Genomic DNA, 17,646 nt, shown 5'->3' with positions numbered 1-17,646 from the left:
AAGAGCCCGGTGCCTATTTTATGCTCCCTTTGACCGTCATCGTAATAAATTGGGTTTCATTCGCTTTTGATGACATCGGAGCTTCACTAAGAAGCCCCACTGTGCTCCATTAGGATTTGTTGGCAGATTTAAAGCCGTGATTTAATGATCATCACAGGCATGGAGGACTGTGAGTGACTGACAGCCTGAGTCACTCACAGGGATGGTGAGCGTGGTGCGGAGTGGATATTACTACACTTCTTTTGTCTGCTAAAACAAACATCAACTGACAAGCCATAACATTGTGAGTGAAGTGAATAACGCTGATTAAAACCCTATCACAACACCTTTTAGATTGTGGAATGTAACAGCCAGGAAGTTAACGATCTACTGTATCTTTAAAGTTGACGTATTAGTCGCAGAAAAATGAGTGTGAGTGGCATTTCTGAGTTTTACAGAGGTGTGATGGCTAGACGACCTTTTTCAAAACTGAAAAGGTGTCTGTTTGTTGTGGACAGTATTTTTTTTCAATTTTTTTTATTTTAAAAGAAGGTGGCCGGGATAGACAGGACATAGACAGCCATTGAGGCCCGTGGTCCCATGGAGGCTCCACCTTCAACTTACAGGACTGAAAAGATGAGAAAAACTTATACTGGCAACTTACTAGCAACTGGCTATCACATATTCCCATGCTTCAATGGATCAGGGCTGTTTGGTAGCAATGGGCAGACCTACGGTGTAAGTCATAATGCTGAGGCTGATCGGTATGAGTGATTTGAGTCATTCAGAAACTAAACAGACTAAATAGGAGAAACAGCCCTTTTGCATCTCTGGCTGCTTATTCAAGGTCGTACTGCAGAATGAATGTGGCTCCATTAAGGTGCAAAGTGGATATGGATTTTAACACCTGAAGTGGTTTCGTTTATTTTATCAGATTGCCTTGAAATCATCCAAAAAGGCAGAAAAAAGGTTTTGACTTTTTAACAAAACCATATAAATCATGTGAAATGTGGCTTATTGACAAATTAGTTATGGAAAATACCTCCCCTTATGGCAATGTCAGTATTTCTTATGCTTGGTTTTGTCTGTCTCTACATATGTGTTCCTAGCCAAATTCATCCATCCATCCATCCATCCGTCCATCCATCTAGCCAACCATCCGTCCATCCATCTAGCCAACCATCCGTCCATCCATCCATCCATCCATCCATCCATCCAACCATCCGTCTACCTGTCCGTCCATCCAGGATAAATTACAAGTTACCTCAAAAGTTATTGAGTGTTTCAATTCAAATTAAGTTCAGTTATAAAGCTGGTAGCCAGACCTCCTAAAAGAAATCTGATGTTGCCGTTGAGCTTTTACTCCCATGTGGAACAGCGGAACCTCTTTGCTTGTATTTTGAAGTAACTACAAGCTTCTCTTCTGGTTTTGAGTGACGACATCAACATCATCATCATCATCATCATCATCATCATCATCATCATCATCATCATCATCATCTCGGGATCTTGTCGAATGCTTTGTTTTGTTTAGACAAACGAGCTGTCACAAATCTATTAGAATCTGTAGCTGATTACTTTTGGCATATTCACATTGCTCATTGTAAATATTATAATGTGAAATATTACGAGGAGTCTGTTCTGCCCTTTTTTGTATTTATTCACCTCACTCCCAGTGTGTTAAAGCCTCACTAATCAAAATAGAAAAACGCGGACTCATAACAAGTAACCCGTTTTCTAAGAGGACAAAGACAGATATCTATTAATCCGTCAGGTACATTTACACAACCACCCACAAGTGTGTTTGTGATCTTGCACCTTTCTATAACAAATTGTTGAAGCACTGTAATAGGAGTTTCTTCTTTTGTGCTGCATCTCTGTGAGGGCCCAGGACTGCAGCACGAAACATAAAATTGACTGATGAACTGAGGTTTCTCTTTGGTTTATGTGATCTGTCACCCAGATGCATATGCCAGATGAAATCCTCTAAATAAAACCACCAAGCAGGAACAACTTGTTTTGGTCTGGTGGCCCGATGTTGTCTGGGAGATGTTTGAGTCACATGATGCAGGATGTAGCATGTAGTTCTTAACAACCGCAATTTAATGTACAGCAAATGAATACAGTTGAGTTTTCAAAAATAAATATTATAAAACTAAGAGTTGAAGAAGAAAAACACAGCAGGGTTGCCATAGAGCTTGTTGTGGAGAGTTTGGTTAATATGGCAGCATAATGGGCACGACTATTGTGCTGTGCAGCTACCTTACAACACGGGTGGTCTGTTTCCGTTTTTGACTTCGGAATGGTTTGTTAGTTTAACACAAGCAGAAGATGAGAGAAGAGCTGTAATTAAACATACATCTGCTGCAGGCACGCTCCAGTTAGACCTGCTGAGAGCTGTCATTTTGATAGAAGACATTCCTGCGTTCACGTTGTCGCGCACCTTCAATTCATCATCAATTTGGATCACAAAGACAGATTTGTCTGAACCTTCTCCCACATCTAACTACATCCTTTTTTTAATGTATTGCTTGGTAATACCAGGTGGAAATGAAACTACCAACTAGCATAGTATATCTATTACATTCAGGAGAAACACATTGAGATTAATAATCTCTTTTGCAAGTGTGTCCTGATAGTTTAAGGCAATCTATTGCACAAAAACATTTGCTCAATATCCCCGCGGAAGGCAATATCAGCATCCATCTAGAAATAAACCTTCCCCAAGTGGTGGTTCTTGACAGATCTGAGCATTGCTTACTTCACCTCATACCACTGCTTCAGTTAAGTTGAATAAGCCAGTGTGTTATGCACTCACTGCCTTTTTGCTTTTTTTCCGTTTTGCCTGACACCGCTGTGGCTACCTCAACTCTGGCAGGTGATCCTGATTAGCTGTTAGGCCATTAAACGAGAGGATCTGGATGTTTTAGGGTAGTCACAAGAAGCCTACAAAAGAGAAAGCGAGCTGACTGGCTGCCTAGATGGAGATACACATGCCTCCAAGTCGCGCTCGATTAGAGTTCAAGATGAAAATCGGGATGCCTTTCTGTGAAAATGTTAAATGTGTTAAATGTTCTCACTGTGCATTTGTGGGCTGTCTTCAAATCCTCTGGTGATTCCAAATTGCCCCTAGGTGTGAATGTGTGTGTATGTGACTGTCTCGCTATCTTTGTCTTGTGGCAACCTGTCCAGGTTGTATCCAGCCTTCACTCATATTCAGGTGTGATTGGTTGCTGACCCTAAGGGCCTATTATGAAAAGTTTGTTATGGCTCAATTGGTAAGCTGGGTCTTCTTTCATTCGCAAAGTTGCACGTTTGTTGCCCCTGTTCATGTCAATATATGTCAAGCTTTGGAAATCTTACAAGGCTCTAAATAACTCTTATCATAACAATAGAGTTGATTTGGGTTTTTTTTCCTTCAAGTGGTAACCACCAAACAGTGAAAGTAAAAGGGGTTATTATGATATATCATTTGTATCATACAGCACCTCGTGCAAGATACTTCCTTCTGACCAAATGTAACAGGGCAATGCTTTTATCTGTATTTTTTGCATTGCAATAAATATATGCATGCAGAGAGGGAGAGACGGCTAATGAGACAGCGACTGGAGTCTAATAAGTGGAATTCATTATACAATCAAGGTCTCAAAGTCAACTGGGAGATGGTAATTCTTGGAGCTCTGTCTAACACAATGCAGGTCAGCAAAGCTTATGTTTCCATGTGGTGATGCAGTATGAATGAATGCAGCCCAGTTAAGGCTACATGTTCCTGTGCAAGAGACTGGACAATTGAGGTTATGTATGAACTGATAAAGCTTTTATTAGATGACATGAAAAGCAGCTACACTGTTTACTCTCTCTCAGATTTCCCTCACATTGAAAGGTTTGGAAGAGTCATAATTTAAGGAGAAGAATATTTCCATCTGGATTGTTAAGAAAGTCAAATGATTTAGCTAAAAAGTGAAATTTACATTGACAATATTTACATTAATTTACAAGTGATCATTTGAATTGAAATTGACAAGTGAAACACAACGTGCTGTTTGGGAGTTTTCTTTCAATTCCCAAGTTTGAGAGGAGAGTTGATCTTAACTTTGAAGAATATTTAAAGAGTTAAGATAAATTAAAAAGGCCACGGTGATCCTCACAGATGAGTTTCTCTTTCAGTTCTTAAAAAAACGAAACAAAACAAGGTTATTTAGCTGTTATTAGGCACAACCCCATCACCATGCAATGGAAAGAAAATTTGAAAAGAGTCATTGTTATTGGAAGAACTAGAGTGAAACTACAAGTGGAACTATGACATTTTTTGTATTTTAGTTTTTGACACCTATCTGTGTCACTGAGGGCAGGAGGGTGTTAAGAACATATAATGCATATGGTGTGTGTAATTGGGTACAGATCTGTGTGCACCGTGAGGAATAAATACATTTTAAAAAAATCTGAACTAATCAGAGAACCTTCTAAGCATTAACTGATTAACTACTAGATTTACAACAGTTGACAGATCAGGTGATAATATACATACAGTGAGGATTAGTTTCAGCCGCACTTTCAGCTGTCCTTGAGTATTATCTGTGCTGTTGCCGGTCTTGCTTTGATCATGCGACTCTGAGGATTGTGTGTTGTTGGGTTTGACTGCTAAATGTCACGGAAACGCAGTGACTGTCGCAGTTAAGTCACTTTCAGGGCTATGGAAAGCCTTCCAGGAATTCTTTTTCTGCAGCTACCAACACTTGGTCTTCCATCAAGGTTCTTCCAGCCTGCAGGCAGCAGAAGCCTCATCTATCAACGCATCAGTGCTTTGGCGCTCAGTATTCACTTTTCTTTGTTGGTGGTTGCTGTGACTCATGCAGAATAACTGGACTTGTTTTGGCTCTGGGCTTGGGGAGACATATCCTGTGGACTTTCTGGTGTCTGTGATGCAGACAGACACGACTATCTCCCAGACACAACCCACCATTGTTTATCTGGATATGCTTTAACGCCCGACTCTGGGCTCAGTCGGTCTTCTTTGGAAATGTTCCCCATCATCATCTGCCTGACCCTGGGTTTAAAATAGCTTCTATTCACAGACGAGCTGTCCAGTGGGAATTTCAAAAATGAAAGAGAAAATGATGCCAGGAGACGTTAATGCACGACAGAACTAAAGCACAAACGCATCAGTTTGATAATCCTTGTTGTCTCCCTATGGTTTGCATTATTATTCTAAGTTTACAGCTATGTGGTAAAGCGGCAACGCTACAGAAAAAACTGTCACTTTGGAGGACTATAATGCTGCCTGTGTGATCGAGCAGTGTGAAACAGTAAAGAGTTCTGTTCATGTGATCTCAACATGGAAATGGGAAAATATGGCCATTGAGTGTAATGTGGATAAAAGACAAAATAGTCTTTATCTTTAATGTCATTCTATCAATAACAGATTGCTGAATCGGTAATGGACGGCTATCCATTGGTCTGCCCAGGATAAAACCTAGATGAAACTTGATGCAGAGGAAAGAAATCACTTTCACACTTTGACCTGTTGGAAGGAAATCCATTACACACACCGAGGCACAACAGCTGTCATTGAAATAAACTACACAGAGATTTGAACCTTAACATTGAGGCAACCAATGCTATCAATATGTCAGAATGTCAAAAGAAAAAAAAAGAGAAAAGAACAAGTGCAGTTTGTGACTGAGGCATTGCCTGTGACCGTATATATATATATAGAAAGCCCCCTAATCTGCAGTGACTTTTACAAGTAAGTTAGATCCAAAAGTAGCGCCCTGAACATAAAGACTTGGACGGGTTGTAGCCTCAGCTGACCCTTCTTGACAAATGTCTGTTTTAAGAGGCTTAAACACTCCAGACTGCACCCCGCACAACTTGGCCTCAAAATACGAACAACAGATAGACTGCAGAGACCCACAGAGCACTCCAACACCTCTGTGGTCTTTGGGGTCACTGAGGGCAGCAGCATAGACGACCTCAAAGAGCACGGCCAAGAATACCTCAGATGAAAACGGATAACACACCACGCGGCTCCACATCCAAATGCTAATAGTGTTTTGGCAGCCAGTTTATATAGCCTGTTAGAAAACCTTGAAAAGTGCCGAAACGTTTGCGGGCCGTTCCAGCGATCATTACTTAAGGTGTTGGTCGACTGGCCATCGGAGTGAGATTGTGCCTCATTAATGAGGCTGTCCTGGGTTTGACCCTCTGAGAGTGAATGCTCCTCGGTTTGCATAAGTTTGGTGGATCTTCTGAGAATAATAACATACTATTATGTCCCGAAACGCTCCTCGAATGCTGGTGAGTTCAACTCTTAGCCCAGGCATTATAAATTCCTGCTAAAGGCTTCACACGTCTCTAAAAAAAGGATTCTGCTGAGCTGATTTCTGAGACCGAGGCATGATTTATTTTTCATTATCAAAATGAACAATAGGGGAGTTACCTGCTGTTCTTCAGAGATAATATGTGGGCACGATTATCGTGTCCATTTAAATTATTAGTCATTATTGGAGGGAGGGATTATCGTGAGCCATTATTTTACACAGAGAATCAAAAATTACAGTCATTTGAGCCATAATGACTCACGGATTATAGTCATGTTTTATATAGCTCATGATATCTGTCAATATGCTGAGCACATACATGTGTGCTGCACCATTACAATTACTCACACTCACATCCCTGTCGGGTGGGTTGGCTAATAAAAGAAAAAGCAGACCAAAAAACAGCAGCCTGGTAGACATTTTCTACATAATTCCTATAGTGGAAAAAAATCGTACTCTCCTTTTATGATGAGGCTCAGTACTCGTCAAAGGAGTTGCATGCGCTACGTTTGCATGCGTGGGTTTTCTCTGACTTTGGATTCCTCCCACAGGTAAATATTTCATTTGAAAACCCTGCCTCTCTCTAATGACTTTGAGGGTTGTTTGAAAGCCTCACAAACGGTCAAGTGACACTCTGCGTTTTCATTGTATACGGCTGCAACAGGTCAACGATTACTCCTCTGCTCAGAAAACATTCCTCATTGATTATCTGTCAACAAATTTGAGCTCCAGACAGCAGCGGCAGCACTAAAGCAGCTGGCATGTTAAATGCTAATCCGGGGTTGAGTGCCCTGTTTTGGTCCACTTTGCTTTTGCCACTTCGCGTTGACATGGTAGGTGTATTTAAGCGGTTACCTCTGCACACTCCTTTTATCTGGTGATAAAAGCTTTCTCTTTATGTTGCAAGGCTGAGCCAAAGTGACAGAGGCTCGGCTGCAGCCCAGGCTGAGTATTCAACAGCCAGCGTCTGACATCAGCGATTAACCCTTCATACACTCCCCATGCATCACAGCTGTCAGTCGCAGCTGCTCTCTCCCTGTAACACCTCTCCGTAAGGGAGGTCAGGCACACATATGTTTCTTTACAGAAACTGTTAAGAGCAGCAACTGCCTCTCTGCCTTCATTATCAATCATTCATGTTCTGATTTTATACCATAGCAAATATAAATCGGCGCCAGAAGTCAAACCTAGCTGCAGTAAAACTGCAGAAATCCCATAGCTGATGAAACAACAGGCGTGCGACACAAACAACTGCTATTTCGATATTTGGCAAAGGCTCTTTTCTGCTCACAGTGTCACAGGTTTAGCAGGATTTTTGTCTCATGCAGGCCTGCTTAGTTTTCTTTTTGTGTAAACCACATTCCATGTGCGTACTTCGCTTCGCTGCTCATTTACAAGACAAAGAGCAGATTTTCTTTAGTCGCTGAGTAAAAAGTGCTTTTATATGACAGCGCATGCAGAGACTGTACAGGCACAGAGCCTCTGTTATCTTACAGTTTACTCTGTGAGTTGAAAGCTGCCACATGCCGTGTACAGCAACTTTAAATCACTGCACCGCAAGCGGAAGTAAATGAACAAAGTTTTGTTCACAACTTTAGGATGCCTACAGAGTTGGGAGACTCAAGATGGTTTGGATTGACTATTGTATAAAATGACACTAAACTACTGATCATAGTTCCATTATATTATTCAAAAATGTTCCAACTCATGCAGAAAATGTATTTCACATGGCAGATATTTACTGAATAGACAGCAAAGAGTTACACACCGAATGAGACTAAACCTGCCATGGGAGGTCTGATCTCAGTCAGGATTAACTTGAGATCCAGTGTTAGAGACTAAGAGAAGAACGTTTGGGATCCACTCGTTAAACGTTTTACTTTTAAAACATAAATCCTTTAAAAGAAATAGTTACACATGATTTCTTAAAACAAACATAATACAATGCATGGAGCAGAACATTATATTTAACATATACTATTCCACATATAAGCATCAGTATTTATCATTTCAAATCTACCATTAAATGCCACATTTCCAAACTTTTACTAAAACTTAAAAACTAAAAAAGGACAACAAATAAAAATCACTAAATTGTGATAAAACACGTCAACAGAAAGTCGCTTCCAAAGGTCAATTATTGCAACATGATGAAATACTGGTCGGCGACAAATCTAGAGAAATGTCCTCTATATTTGTCATCAGGTTATTATAAAAATCAGACATGGGTGGCATAAAGATATTATGGACCTAAATGATATATGGTGTTGTGCATCATGCCTGGTGAATGGCTCATTATGAAGGACAATGTCATGGAGTGCTGTCTTACAATATTTAGTGTGACATAAAATTTATTTTTGATATTTTAATAGTTCTATGCTAATTTAATTATCTTTTTTCAAAGATAATGAAATGAAATCAACAAAGAAGAAATAGGGAAGGCCACACATTCTCCAGTAGCTTAACACAGTTTAGTTGTGGCTCATGATGGTTGTCACACACTTCTTTCAAGTTCAAACATCAACTTGTTGAAAAAGCTATTTTCACTATTAAAATATTTTCTTGAGTCAAACGTGTGCAGAGATTCACAGTTTCTCCCCATTTCTATTATTCTAAATTCCAAACAAACCTCATATTAGAATCTATAATTAATGGACTTAAGTCATTAAGACAAACCATTGGAACTGGGAATGGAAGTGCTGGATTGGTGGGTCCCTCCACACTCATTCCTTGCTGCATAATAACATTGATCTGCGGCGTGTGGGGAAACAAGTCAAGTGAAGGTTAAACAGAAGTCAACGGAGTATTCACGTTGTTCAGCTGCAGCAGGAGAGCGTGAGCTGGTCAATGGACAGACGCTGGTGCACCGAATAATGAGAACTGACCGACGTGAGGTCATGCATAAAGATTCAAATGTCAATATAATAATTATTATGCTCAGAGAGTATTCATTTTTTCAAAATCACCCTTGGGAAAGCCCCCCATGACCTTTCGTTCTCAATTAAGGTTTTGAACACTTCTAATGAAGCTAAATACATTGTATTCCGAAATATGTGGAAGTGAACAAGCACAAATTACTGAATTTACATAATAGGTCCACTCCAGTAAATACTGTTCCTGTGCACTGATTTCCCTCAAGTATTTATCTGCCCTCCAGTAAACAATCACATTCATGTATGATTTAACTGTTTCGACAGGGTTAATGCTCAGTGGAGTCTGAATCGATGTCATTTTTCTCTCTCTTTTGTGTTGACCAGAGACATGCCAAACCATACACAGAACAAACACTGCATTAATATTCCAAACAGCCACTGGGTGAACCTGCGTCTGAATTGCAACAGCTTTCTCTGATTTGATTATGCTTTCAGCCTCTAATTTCTGGAGCAGCAGAAAACCAAAAAAACACCAAATGCTTCCACCACTATAAGAGAGAGAAAGAAAGGGTGCAGAGAAGCACAACACAAAGTGATGCGAAGACGCAGATGAATTTGGAGAAAACAAATGCAGCCTCACATACTAACAGGAAGCAACAAATTTGCTGAACATTTAATGGACTGTGTTATCGGTTGCAAAGATGCAGAGAGTACAAAGTTGAGCCACGCATGTGCTTAGACTTGTGTGAACAGAAGTGTGACTGCGTGCCCAAATGAGTCAGGACGCATGCCATGAGCACGTGGAGCAAGCTGCACATATTGGCATTGACAGCATAATGGGACCGAAGGCTTTCTTGTTCTGTCATATAATGGTCGCTGCACTAAAGCAAGACGGGGGCCACACGGAGAGAGAGCAGTGCTCACAGCTGATGAGCAGAGATAGAGCGTCAGCTCTGAAGGCATCAGCTCGATTATCATCTGCTCGCTAGAATCTGATATGAGGGGGAAGCCGGCATCAAAGGCAACTTTGACGCTCCATCAAGGAACCTGCCTCTGCTAGCCTCGCTCTCTCCCTTTCTCTTTTCCTCGGTCGCTCACCCACACAGACAGGAAACTATAGACACATGCCGTATACTGTACTCTTTGCAACTCTGCCTTTTGCTATCAAGGAAATAAATCCACACGAACGTGCAAATATAATGTAAAATAAAGCAAATGCATCAGTCCCACACGCACACGCTCAATGGGGCTGGGTAACTTTTTGCGAACCCTATGGAGAAAGATGTCACCATGACAGACCAGATAAACTGAGTGAATGCAGAGTTTTCTGCACCACAGATCAGAAAACGAGACACTTCTGTGCTCACACTGCGACTACACGCTGCTGTTTATTTTGGGTCGGAGAATGTAATTATTTGGCTGCCACTGCTGCTGTTGGTGTTATTAATCAGTTACACCCTCAGTTGGAAACAATTCAATGTGAATTTTTTTGGAGGGGACCGGTGGATGACAGGATCCGCTGCACGCAGAGCATCAAATGAAAGCCTTTGTTTTGGTCAGATGTGCAAACAGAAGCAGATTAGTGCAGCCTTGTCCACTTTTTCATTTTTTTTACCACCTTATTTCTGAATTGTATTTGATCTGAAACACTGTCAAGTTAAAGGGCATGCAGTAAATGCTAGTTAGGGAGAGTTGGGCCTTCAGTCACCTCATTGTATTGAATCATATTGAAAGGGTTATTGTTTTTCCATTTCATGATAATCACTGATACTTTCACATGACTTAAGATAAACTTCATACAAATATGTGTGGAGAATAACATCCAAATAAATGATGCAGGCATGATTATTCTTTAGTTATTGACAGTGCAAAATGTAATTAGCACATGAAAAGATTTACTGCCAACAATTTAGTAAATAATATTTGTAATAATTATCTTTTATAAACCAAACACATCAAACAGCTTTTATATTGCAAAGATTTATGTTTTGCACAATTACACTCTCAACATATTGGGATTCATAACAATCAGTTCAATAAAACAAGTTATTGATATTTTTTTTCATATCCAACTGTTTATCTTGAGAATTATATATTTTTGACATTTCATGATCACTGGAATTATTTTTTTTTTTTACTAAATTAGGTGAGTAGTCTCCATGGCAAGCTTTTACACTAAAAAGGAGATGCTAAAAATGGTAACACATTAACCTGGAAATCATTCTCCAACAAATGTTTAGCAGGTCTCCAGCTGCACTTTAATAAGATCAGGATGTAAAGGAAATGTATGTCTGAGCAGCAATGAAAATCTAAATGCAGCTAATGATGGTCTAGCAAGAAGCAGTCCATCAGATTCACAGGTTCTGACTGAAACTAACTCGCTGTTAAATCCGCCTTGAGGTGGTCATTCATTTATTCATTCTTTGGTGGCCAGGCTGTTTGCCCCCAGTGGCGTCCAGAAGCCAAGAATTACGGCCCAGGTGACACAGTAAACCGAGGTCATTTCCTTTCGGCCTGTCTCATTTGCGGCAGTGCTGGTGTGGAGTTTCTATCTGCTCTTATATCAGTCTCTGCAGTTCACTAAAGGTATGCTTGTTTGCACATCTACTGAGAAAATTCAGGGGATCAGCCTCTATTTACTTTGTAGCCCTCCCACACGCCTTCGACTTAACCTTTAACCTGCCACAGCATCAACTTTGCCAGACTTCTGATGGTGTCCGTTGGTATCAAACACTAGTACCAGTCAATTGTCCTCCAAGCATTGATGCCCGACAGCAGTGTGATATGGATAATGCAGGCAAATCATTACCAGGCACTCTTTGTCGAGTTCATCAATTGTTTCCTGAAGAATATTTGGGGCATGGAGAGGATTTTATCCTGCTGAAAGGGCTTAATGCCATCAGTAAAAAACTGAAGCCATTAAGGGCTACAAAAATGTGTAATTATGTTGTACTCCACTAAGTAGCATCCACATGAATGGTGAGGACCAGAGGTTTCCCTGCAGTGAGAGCACTGAGAGCATCATAGTACTTCTGTTGATTTCCATCGTGCACCACAATGCCTTGTTTTTTCTCAAGTGAACACACATGCATGCCATCGACATGATAACAAAGATATCACTCATTAGAAGAGCCCATCAACCTCTTTTCAACTCTGGATCATGGTTCAGCTCAGATGCTCATTGTTGGCCCTTTCAGATATTCTGACCAGTCTGTAGCCCCCTGAGCAGCAAGCTGTGATGCATCACGAGCTTGGACACATTTGTATCTAATTAAGCATTAATGTTTCCAGTAGCCAGTGCTACAGTTGCCCCTCTGTTTCATCAGACCACATGAACCCGCCCTGACTCCACATGTGCATCAGTGAGCTATGGGTGCCTGTGACCCTGTTGTTCGCCCACCTTTGCTGAACCTCTTTTGACGCACGCTACCCACTGCATTACCAGGAACACCACACAGCATCTGTTGTTTCAGAGATGCTCTGATCCGCTTTCGAAAAATCACACCTGTGCTCTTGTCAGAGTCGCTCACATCCTTACGCCTGGTCCGTTATTTTTTCCTGCTTGCAGCACATCAGCTTCAAGAACCGAATGCTCAGTGTTGCCAAATACATCCCACCTCTTGACAGGTACACTGTAACAAGATAGTCAGTGTGTTCACTTCACCTGTCAGCGGTTTTAATGATGTGGCTGATCACTGTATTTGTGTTTGTGTCTGTCTTGTAATCCTAGTGGTGGGCGGGAGAAAGAGAATGCTGGAAGATCAGTTCATTTGGAGTTAAAGACATTGTGTCAGGCTGTATTCAGGTGATTAAGAACTGCTAAGCAGCTTCTTTATTCTCATAGACCTAGTGCCGTGCTGATGTTTATTGGTTAATGAGCTCAGTGGCACTTTGGAGTTTACCCAGGTCTTTTAGACTGAAGAAATTTGGGAAGATGCTGTCACAAGGCTTTAGGGATGTGGAAAATTGCCTCCTGTTTGGTGATGGTGAGATTGCAGCGAGCCCCCAGTTTGTCACAAACACACACACATACTCACACACAGTATGTCATGTTCACGTCTGAATACCCTGCTGCCTCTGCACTCCGATGTGTCTGGATATGTGGCAGAATAAGGTATGTTAGCAGAAAAGTAAGTGCTGCTCAGTGCAGCCGTGAGGTTTTTTTTCTTTTTCTTTTTTGGCCTCATCTGGACAGTGATAAGAACCACCAGATGATAAGCACAGCTGTATTAATTTCAGCCCTGCGTCTTTGACTTTTATGTTTAAGATCCAAGCACCAAATGGTTTCCCTCTGCCAGATGATTGTGTGCATTTGGTGCTGCCAGCTACTTTGCAAGTTTTGACGCTGGTCTGATCACCTGTACTGAATTTGAAAATCCTCGCTTTTAAAACTGTTCACCTTGGGGGCTTCTGCCAAGAATCCGGTCACGACGCCTCTCCCAGCTTCGCCTCCCCTGGTGTGTGTCCTACAGAATTGCTGTAAGCTGGGTGTGATTCCCGAGGAGTTATGGGAAGAGTATGCCCTCCTTGAGTCAATGTGTCCCACCTTCAATCTTATAGGGATAAAATCTACCTCCCTCTGACAATGATTAAAGCCACTTCACTATCAGACTAGACAAAACACAACAAATATTTCATTCTCAAACCTAAAAAAAGCAGGACTCCCAACTTTCACACACTGAGAGTAAAAGTTATGCAATTAAAATCACACACATTAAGCACTTAGCAACAAGCATCGTTGGAGGTGTAATAATAAGGCTATTGTACCTTCCATATAGCAAGTTATATAATTTACATTTTTCTTCATTGCACTCAGTTTCAGTAATGTATGTTCAAATATAATGAATATTAGTTTTAAACTCTACTTCTTATTTTTTTTTTTTACAATTATTTAATGATCCAAATTACAAGAATTAAAACATGCTGGGGAAAAAACATCACTGCACAAAATGCACCAAGACTCTATAAGCTACTCCGCCTTTCCGAATGCTTTTGTGTGTACTTGTGTCTGAGGGAAATGAGTGAAAATACTGAATGTGTGTGTACCAAATGGCTCTTTCTTCACAGGAAAGTTAGCAAGCCACTAATGGAGTCACCATAACCGTCCCTGTGAGGCACCATACAGCCGCTGCGTGCGTGCGTGCGTGTGCATGCGTGCGTGTGAACGCCTGGGACAAGGTGACACGGCAAACCATCCCCAAGTAATGACTGATGGGTCAAACCTTACTGCCATGACCTCACTCACGTTCAGTCCCCCCTATAGAGGTGACTGTTACGTCCTGACACAAACACACAAAGTCCAGACTAAACACGAGGGGAGAAGCTAATTTGTCATGAAACGACTCGTTCTAGAAGCCAATTCTTCACTTCAGAGATTTCTGTACAAACACATCCTGCTGACATGGACCAACACTTTCCTGTTGAGTAGAGGGCAGGCTTATGCAATCTCTCTCCTTTTGTGTCAAAACACACACGGCCCAGAATAATTGCCCTCCCATGTTTCCACCTGTGTTTACACTGAGAACACAACACTCTGTCCCCTGCCCTCTTCTTGAATACATTAAAATCAAGTGAGAAATTCAAAAGAAAAATACCTCACCATCACTCTCATTTACTATATATCGATATCCAGTCTTGCCTGCGACCAGAATCTCCAGGCACACTTGTCTTATCCACTTAGAAAAATGCCAACAATAAGGCTTTGTGATAAACAGTAGTGAGCCGAGAAGATCTTCACTGACTTCAAGAAGAGCTTCTCAGTCATATACAAGACGGAAAGCATCCTTCGGGAGCTTGTTTACTGTAAAACTGTTCATGTATTCTGCTCATGGTATTTGAATGGGAGTCACTACGTTTTGTATTCGTTGTTTCACACCCACCCATTTGTTTGACTACTTTACCCTAGGAATTATGTCTTCTCCTTGCTGTAATTAAAAGGTGAGCGCTCACCTCAGAGACTCACTACCTGCAGTGTACACTCTGCATGGACACACATGCAGCCGCACACATAGCCCACAAACACACTTTCTGTGCCCTGACACACACACACACACACACACACACACACACACACACACACACACACACACACACACACACACACACACACACACACACACACACACACACACAGAATCGGAAAAGCTCGTAACCGCTGCCCCCCCGGGCCAGTTTTCACACAGACATGCGGGCGAGAGAATTCTTTTTTTTTTTTTTCTTACAGAGGAACAGGCTTTTGTGTGAATGAACAAAGGGAATCTCCTTCCTAAATCCTATCGTGTGCCACCATGCATCTCCCACACGCCTGTTTCCAAGTTACCGGCAGCGTCGGCTGCCAATCCCGCTTAATTGCCTCCCGTGTAAAGTGACAGCTGAGGAGAGGCGGCGAGAGCGAGCTGTCCTCGCCTTTTCCTGCAGGTCCGTAGCGAGAGAGACTCCACCTGAGACCCATACTGTAAGCCTTTTGGGAAATTGCGTAGCATAAGGTGACATGAAGAGAAACTTCACCAACCAAACTGAAGACTTGCTGAATGAAAACGAAACATCACTGAAATACCACTCGAGCACTTTTGATTTCAAGAAACAAAATGTTCTTTATTTCTAAAAATCTGTTCAGCGAAGTCAATTCATTGAAACCTTAAGAGAGCAATTCAAAGTGAAATAATTAAATTATAAAAGCCTTGTTAAGGATAAAAGTAAAGCACAGGTGAAAAAAACCCAATAAAACCAAGAACTGGTTGTTTTAATGACGTGCAGCTTTTTACACTAACCTCTTGCCTCCAGAAAATGGATTTTCTTGCCCACTCCTGCTCGCTGAATTAACCACCCTGTTGCTTCTCGTTCCCTCTTCCTTTGTTGTGTCTTCCTCACAAACAGATCCTCCTCATCCTAGGGACTTAGCAGCTCATGAGGGAAGCCAGGCGGAAGAGAAGGAAAACACACCACAGAAGAAAAGAAACACACTCTTCCCACCTCTAAGTCCTCCTTGGCAGTGTATCGCCATCCGTCAGAGCACAGCGACTGTGAGTGTGTGTGTGAGAGAGAGAGGGAGCGAGAGAGATGAAATGATACTAAGTGGGCGAGTGAGTGAGAGAGGCAGGAGAGATAGAGAGGGAGAGAGAAAGAGAGAGAGAGAGGGAGGGAGCTTTTGCGTATGCACTGGAGGGTGATCCTCCGTACTGTATGAGCTCCTGTTTATTTCTCTGGCTGTCTCCTCTGCATTTCTTCCCAAAAGAAGCCACGAGGTCAGCTGCTTTTGCAGTGACAAGAATTTGTTTCCACATGAGGGTAAAGACTTCTTGTGAGTTCACCAACCATTCAAATTCTCTCAGGAGTAAAACTCTCCAGTGTGTTAACCTTTTATATCCGCTGAAGTCTTTCTTGGGCATAAATCTTATTAGTATTTTTGTTTCTACATTTATTAACACCAAACAAAGGGTTAATCTAATCCGCTCACTGCCACATTGTCAATCAAGGTGAATTCTGGATGCCTAAATAAACCAACAAATAGAGGCCAGAGGTGGACATCTGATTGTTCAGTAAATAGCAGTCCAATTTCAGAGTCAGACTCAAAATAAGTTATTTGTCACTTCCACATGATCCTTTAGTGTCCTTTCAAGCAACGTATTGATTAAAAACATAACACACTACTAAATAATAGATCTCCATAATCTCTCAAAACATTCACAGATTTTCATAATTTCCTCAGTTGAGTAAGTCACAGGGCATGGAAGACAGGTCGCTTGAATTTAAAAAATGGGGAAAGAATTAATACAACTGTATCATAAAAAGCCTCATAGTCAATGCAGATGTCTCAAACTCATTTGGAATCCTTCTCAACTTCAATCTAGACTTCATCCAACAGCTTATGCACTTCTTTAGTGAGCCGCATTTCACTGGACTTCTGAAGACAAAGTGGGAGCTGGTCTGGAGAGACACCCTGTTAGTATATGGCTTATAACGATTCACTTGTCGTTGACCTTTGTGACTTTTGCATAAAATTTCGACAGTTGTAAGACATTCGCACGCACCCCAAACTTTAGTGTGATTTAAAGTAAAGGTTATCACATGATTTGCATATCTTCTTTCATATTTTGTGTCTTCAACAAATCAACAGTTGTCACAGTAAAGTGAGATGTGCGGTAGAATCCAGCCAACAAATAAATAGCAACGCAGCTGTCCTTCTAGACAACCCCCAGAGACCAAACTTAACTCAGAAACACGCACTGAGTATGCATGTATGCATTTGTCTTGCAGTGAGGATGTGTGATACTGAGGTAACTCTGAGAAATGTATCTGCTGCAGAATCCAGCAAGAACCTACAAACCCTCAAGACCCTTCAACAAAAATGTGCCTCTTAGACCCAAACTATGTTGGTCACCTCATCCACATTTGCCTCTGAAAGCATAAACCAGTCAGTCTGTGCAGGTCAGTTTTTTGCTCTTCACTGGGACAGCATGGACACCTCCTCCAGT

General features: G+C 41.4%; 1 protein-coding gene across 1 annotated transcript in view; it reads right to left on the bottom strand.

The window, feature by feature from the left end:
- Positions 1 to 16,217, bottom strand: part of shisal1b (shisa like 1b) — a 45,114-nt gene extending 28,897 nt beyond the window's left edge. The window contains exon 1 of the mRNA XM_080475067.1: positions 15,943 to 16,217. The gene's annotated coding sequence lies outside the window, so the exon portion shown is untranslated. The remainder of the gene's footprint in view (positions 1 to 15,942) is intronic.
- Positions 16,218 to 17,646: the final 1,429 nt, after the last annotated feature.

The sequence above is a fragment of the Lipophrys pholis genome (assembly GCF_963383615.2).
Source record: "Lipophrys pholis genome assembly, chromosome: 11".
Taxonomy (NCBI): Eukaryota; Metazoa; Chordata; class Actinopteri; order Blenniiformes; family Blenniidae; genus Lipophrys; species Lipophrys pholis.
Note: the sequence above shows the minus strand (reverse complement) of the source record. Positions and strands in the feature narration are given on the sequence as shown.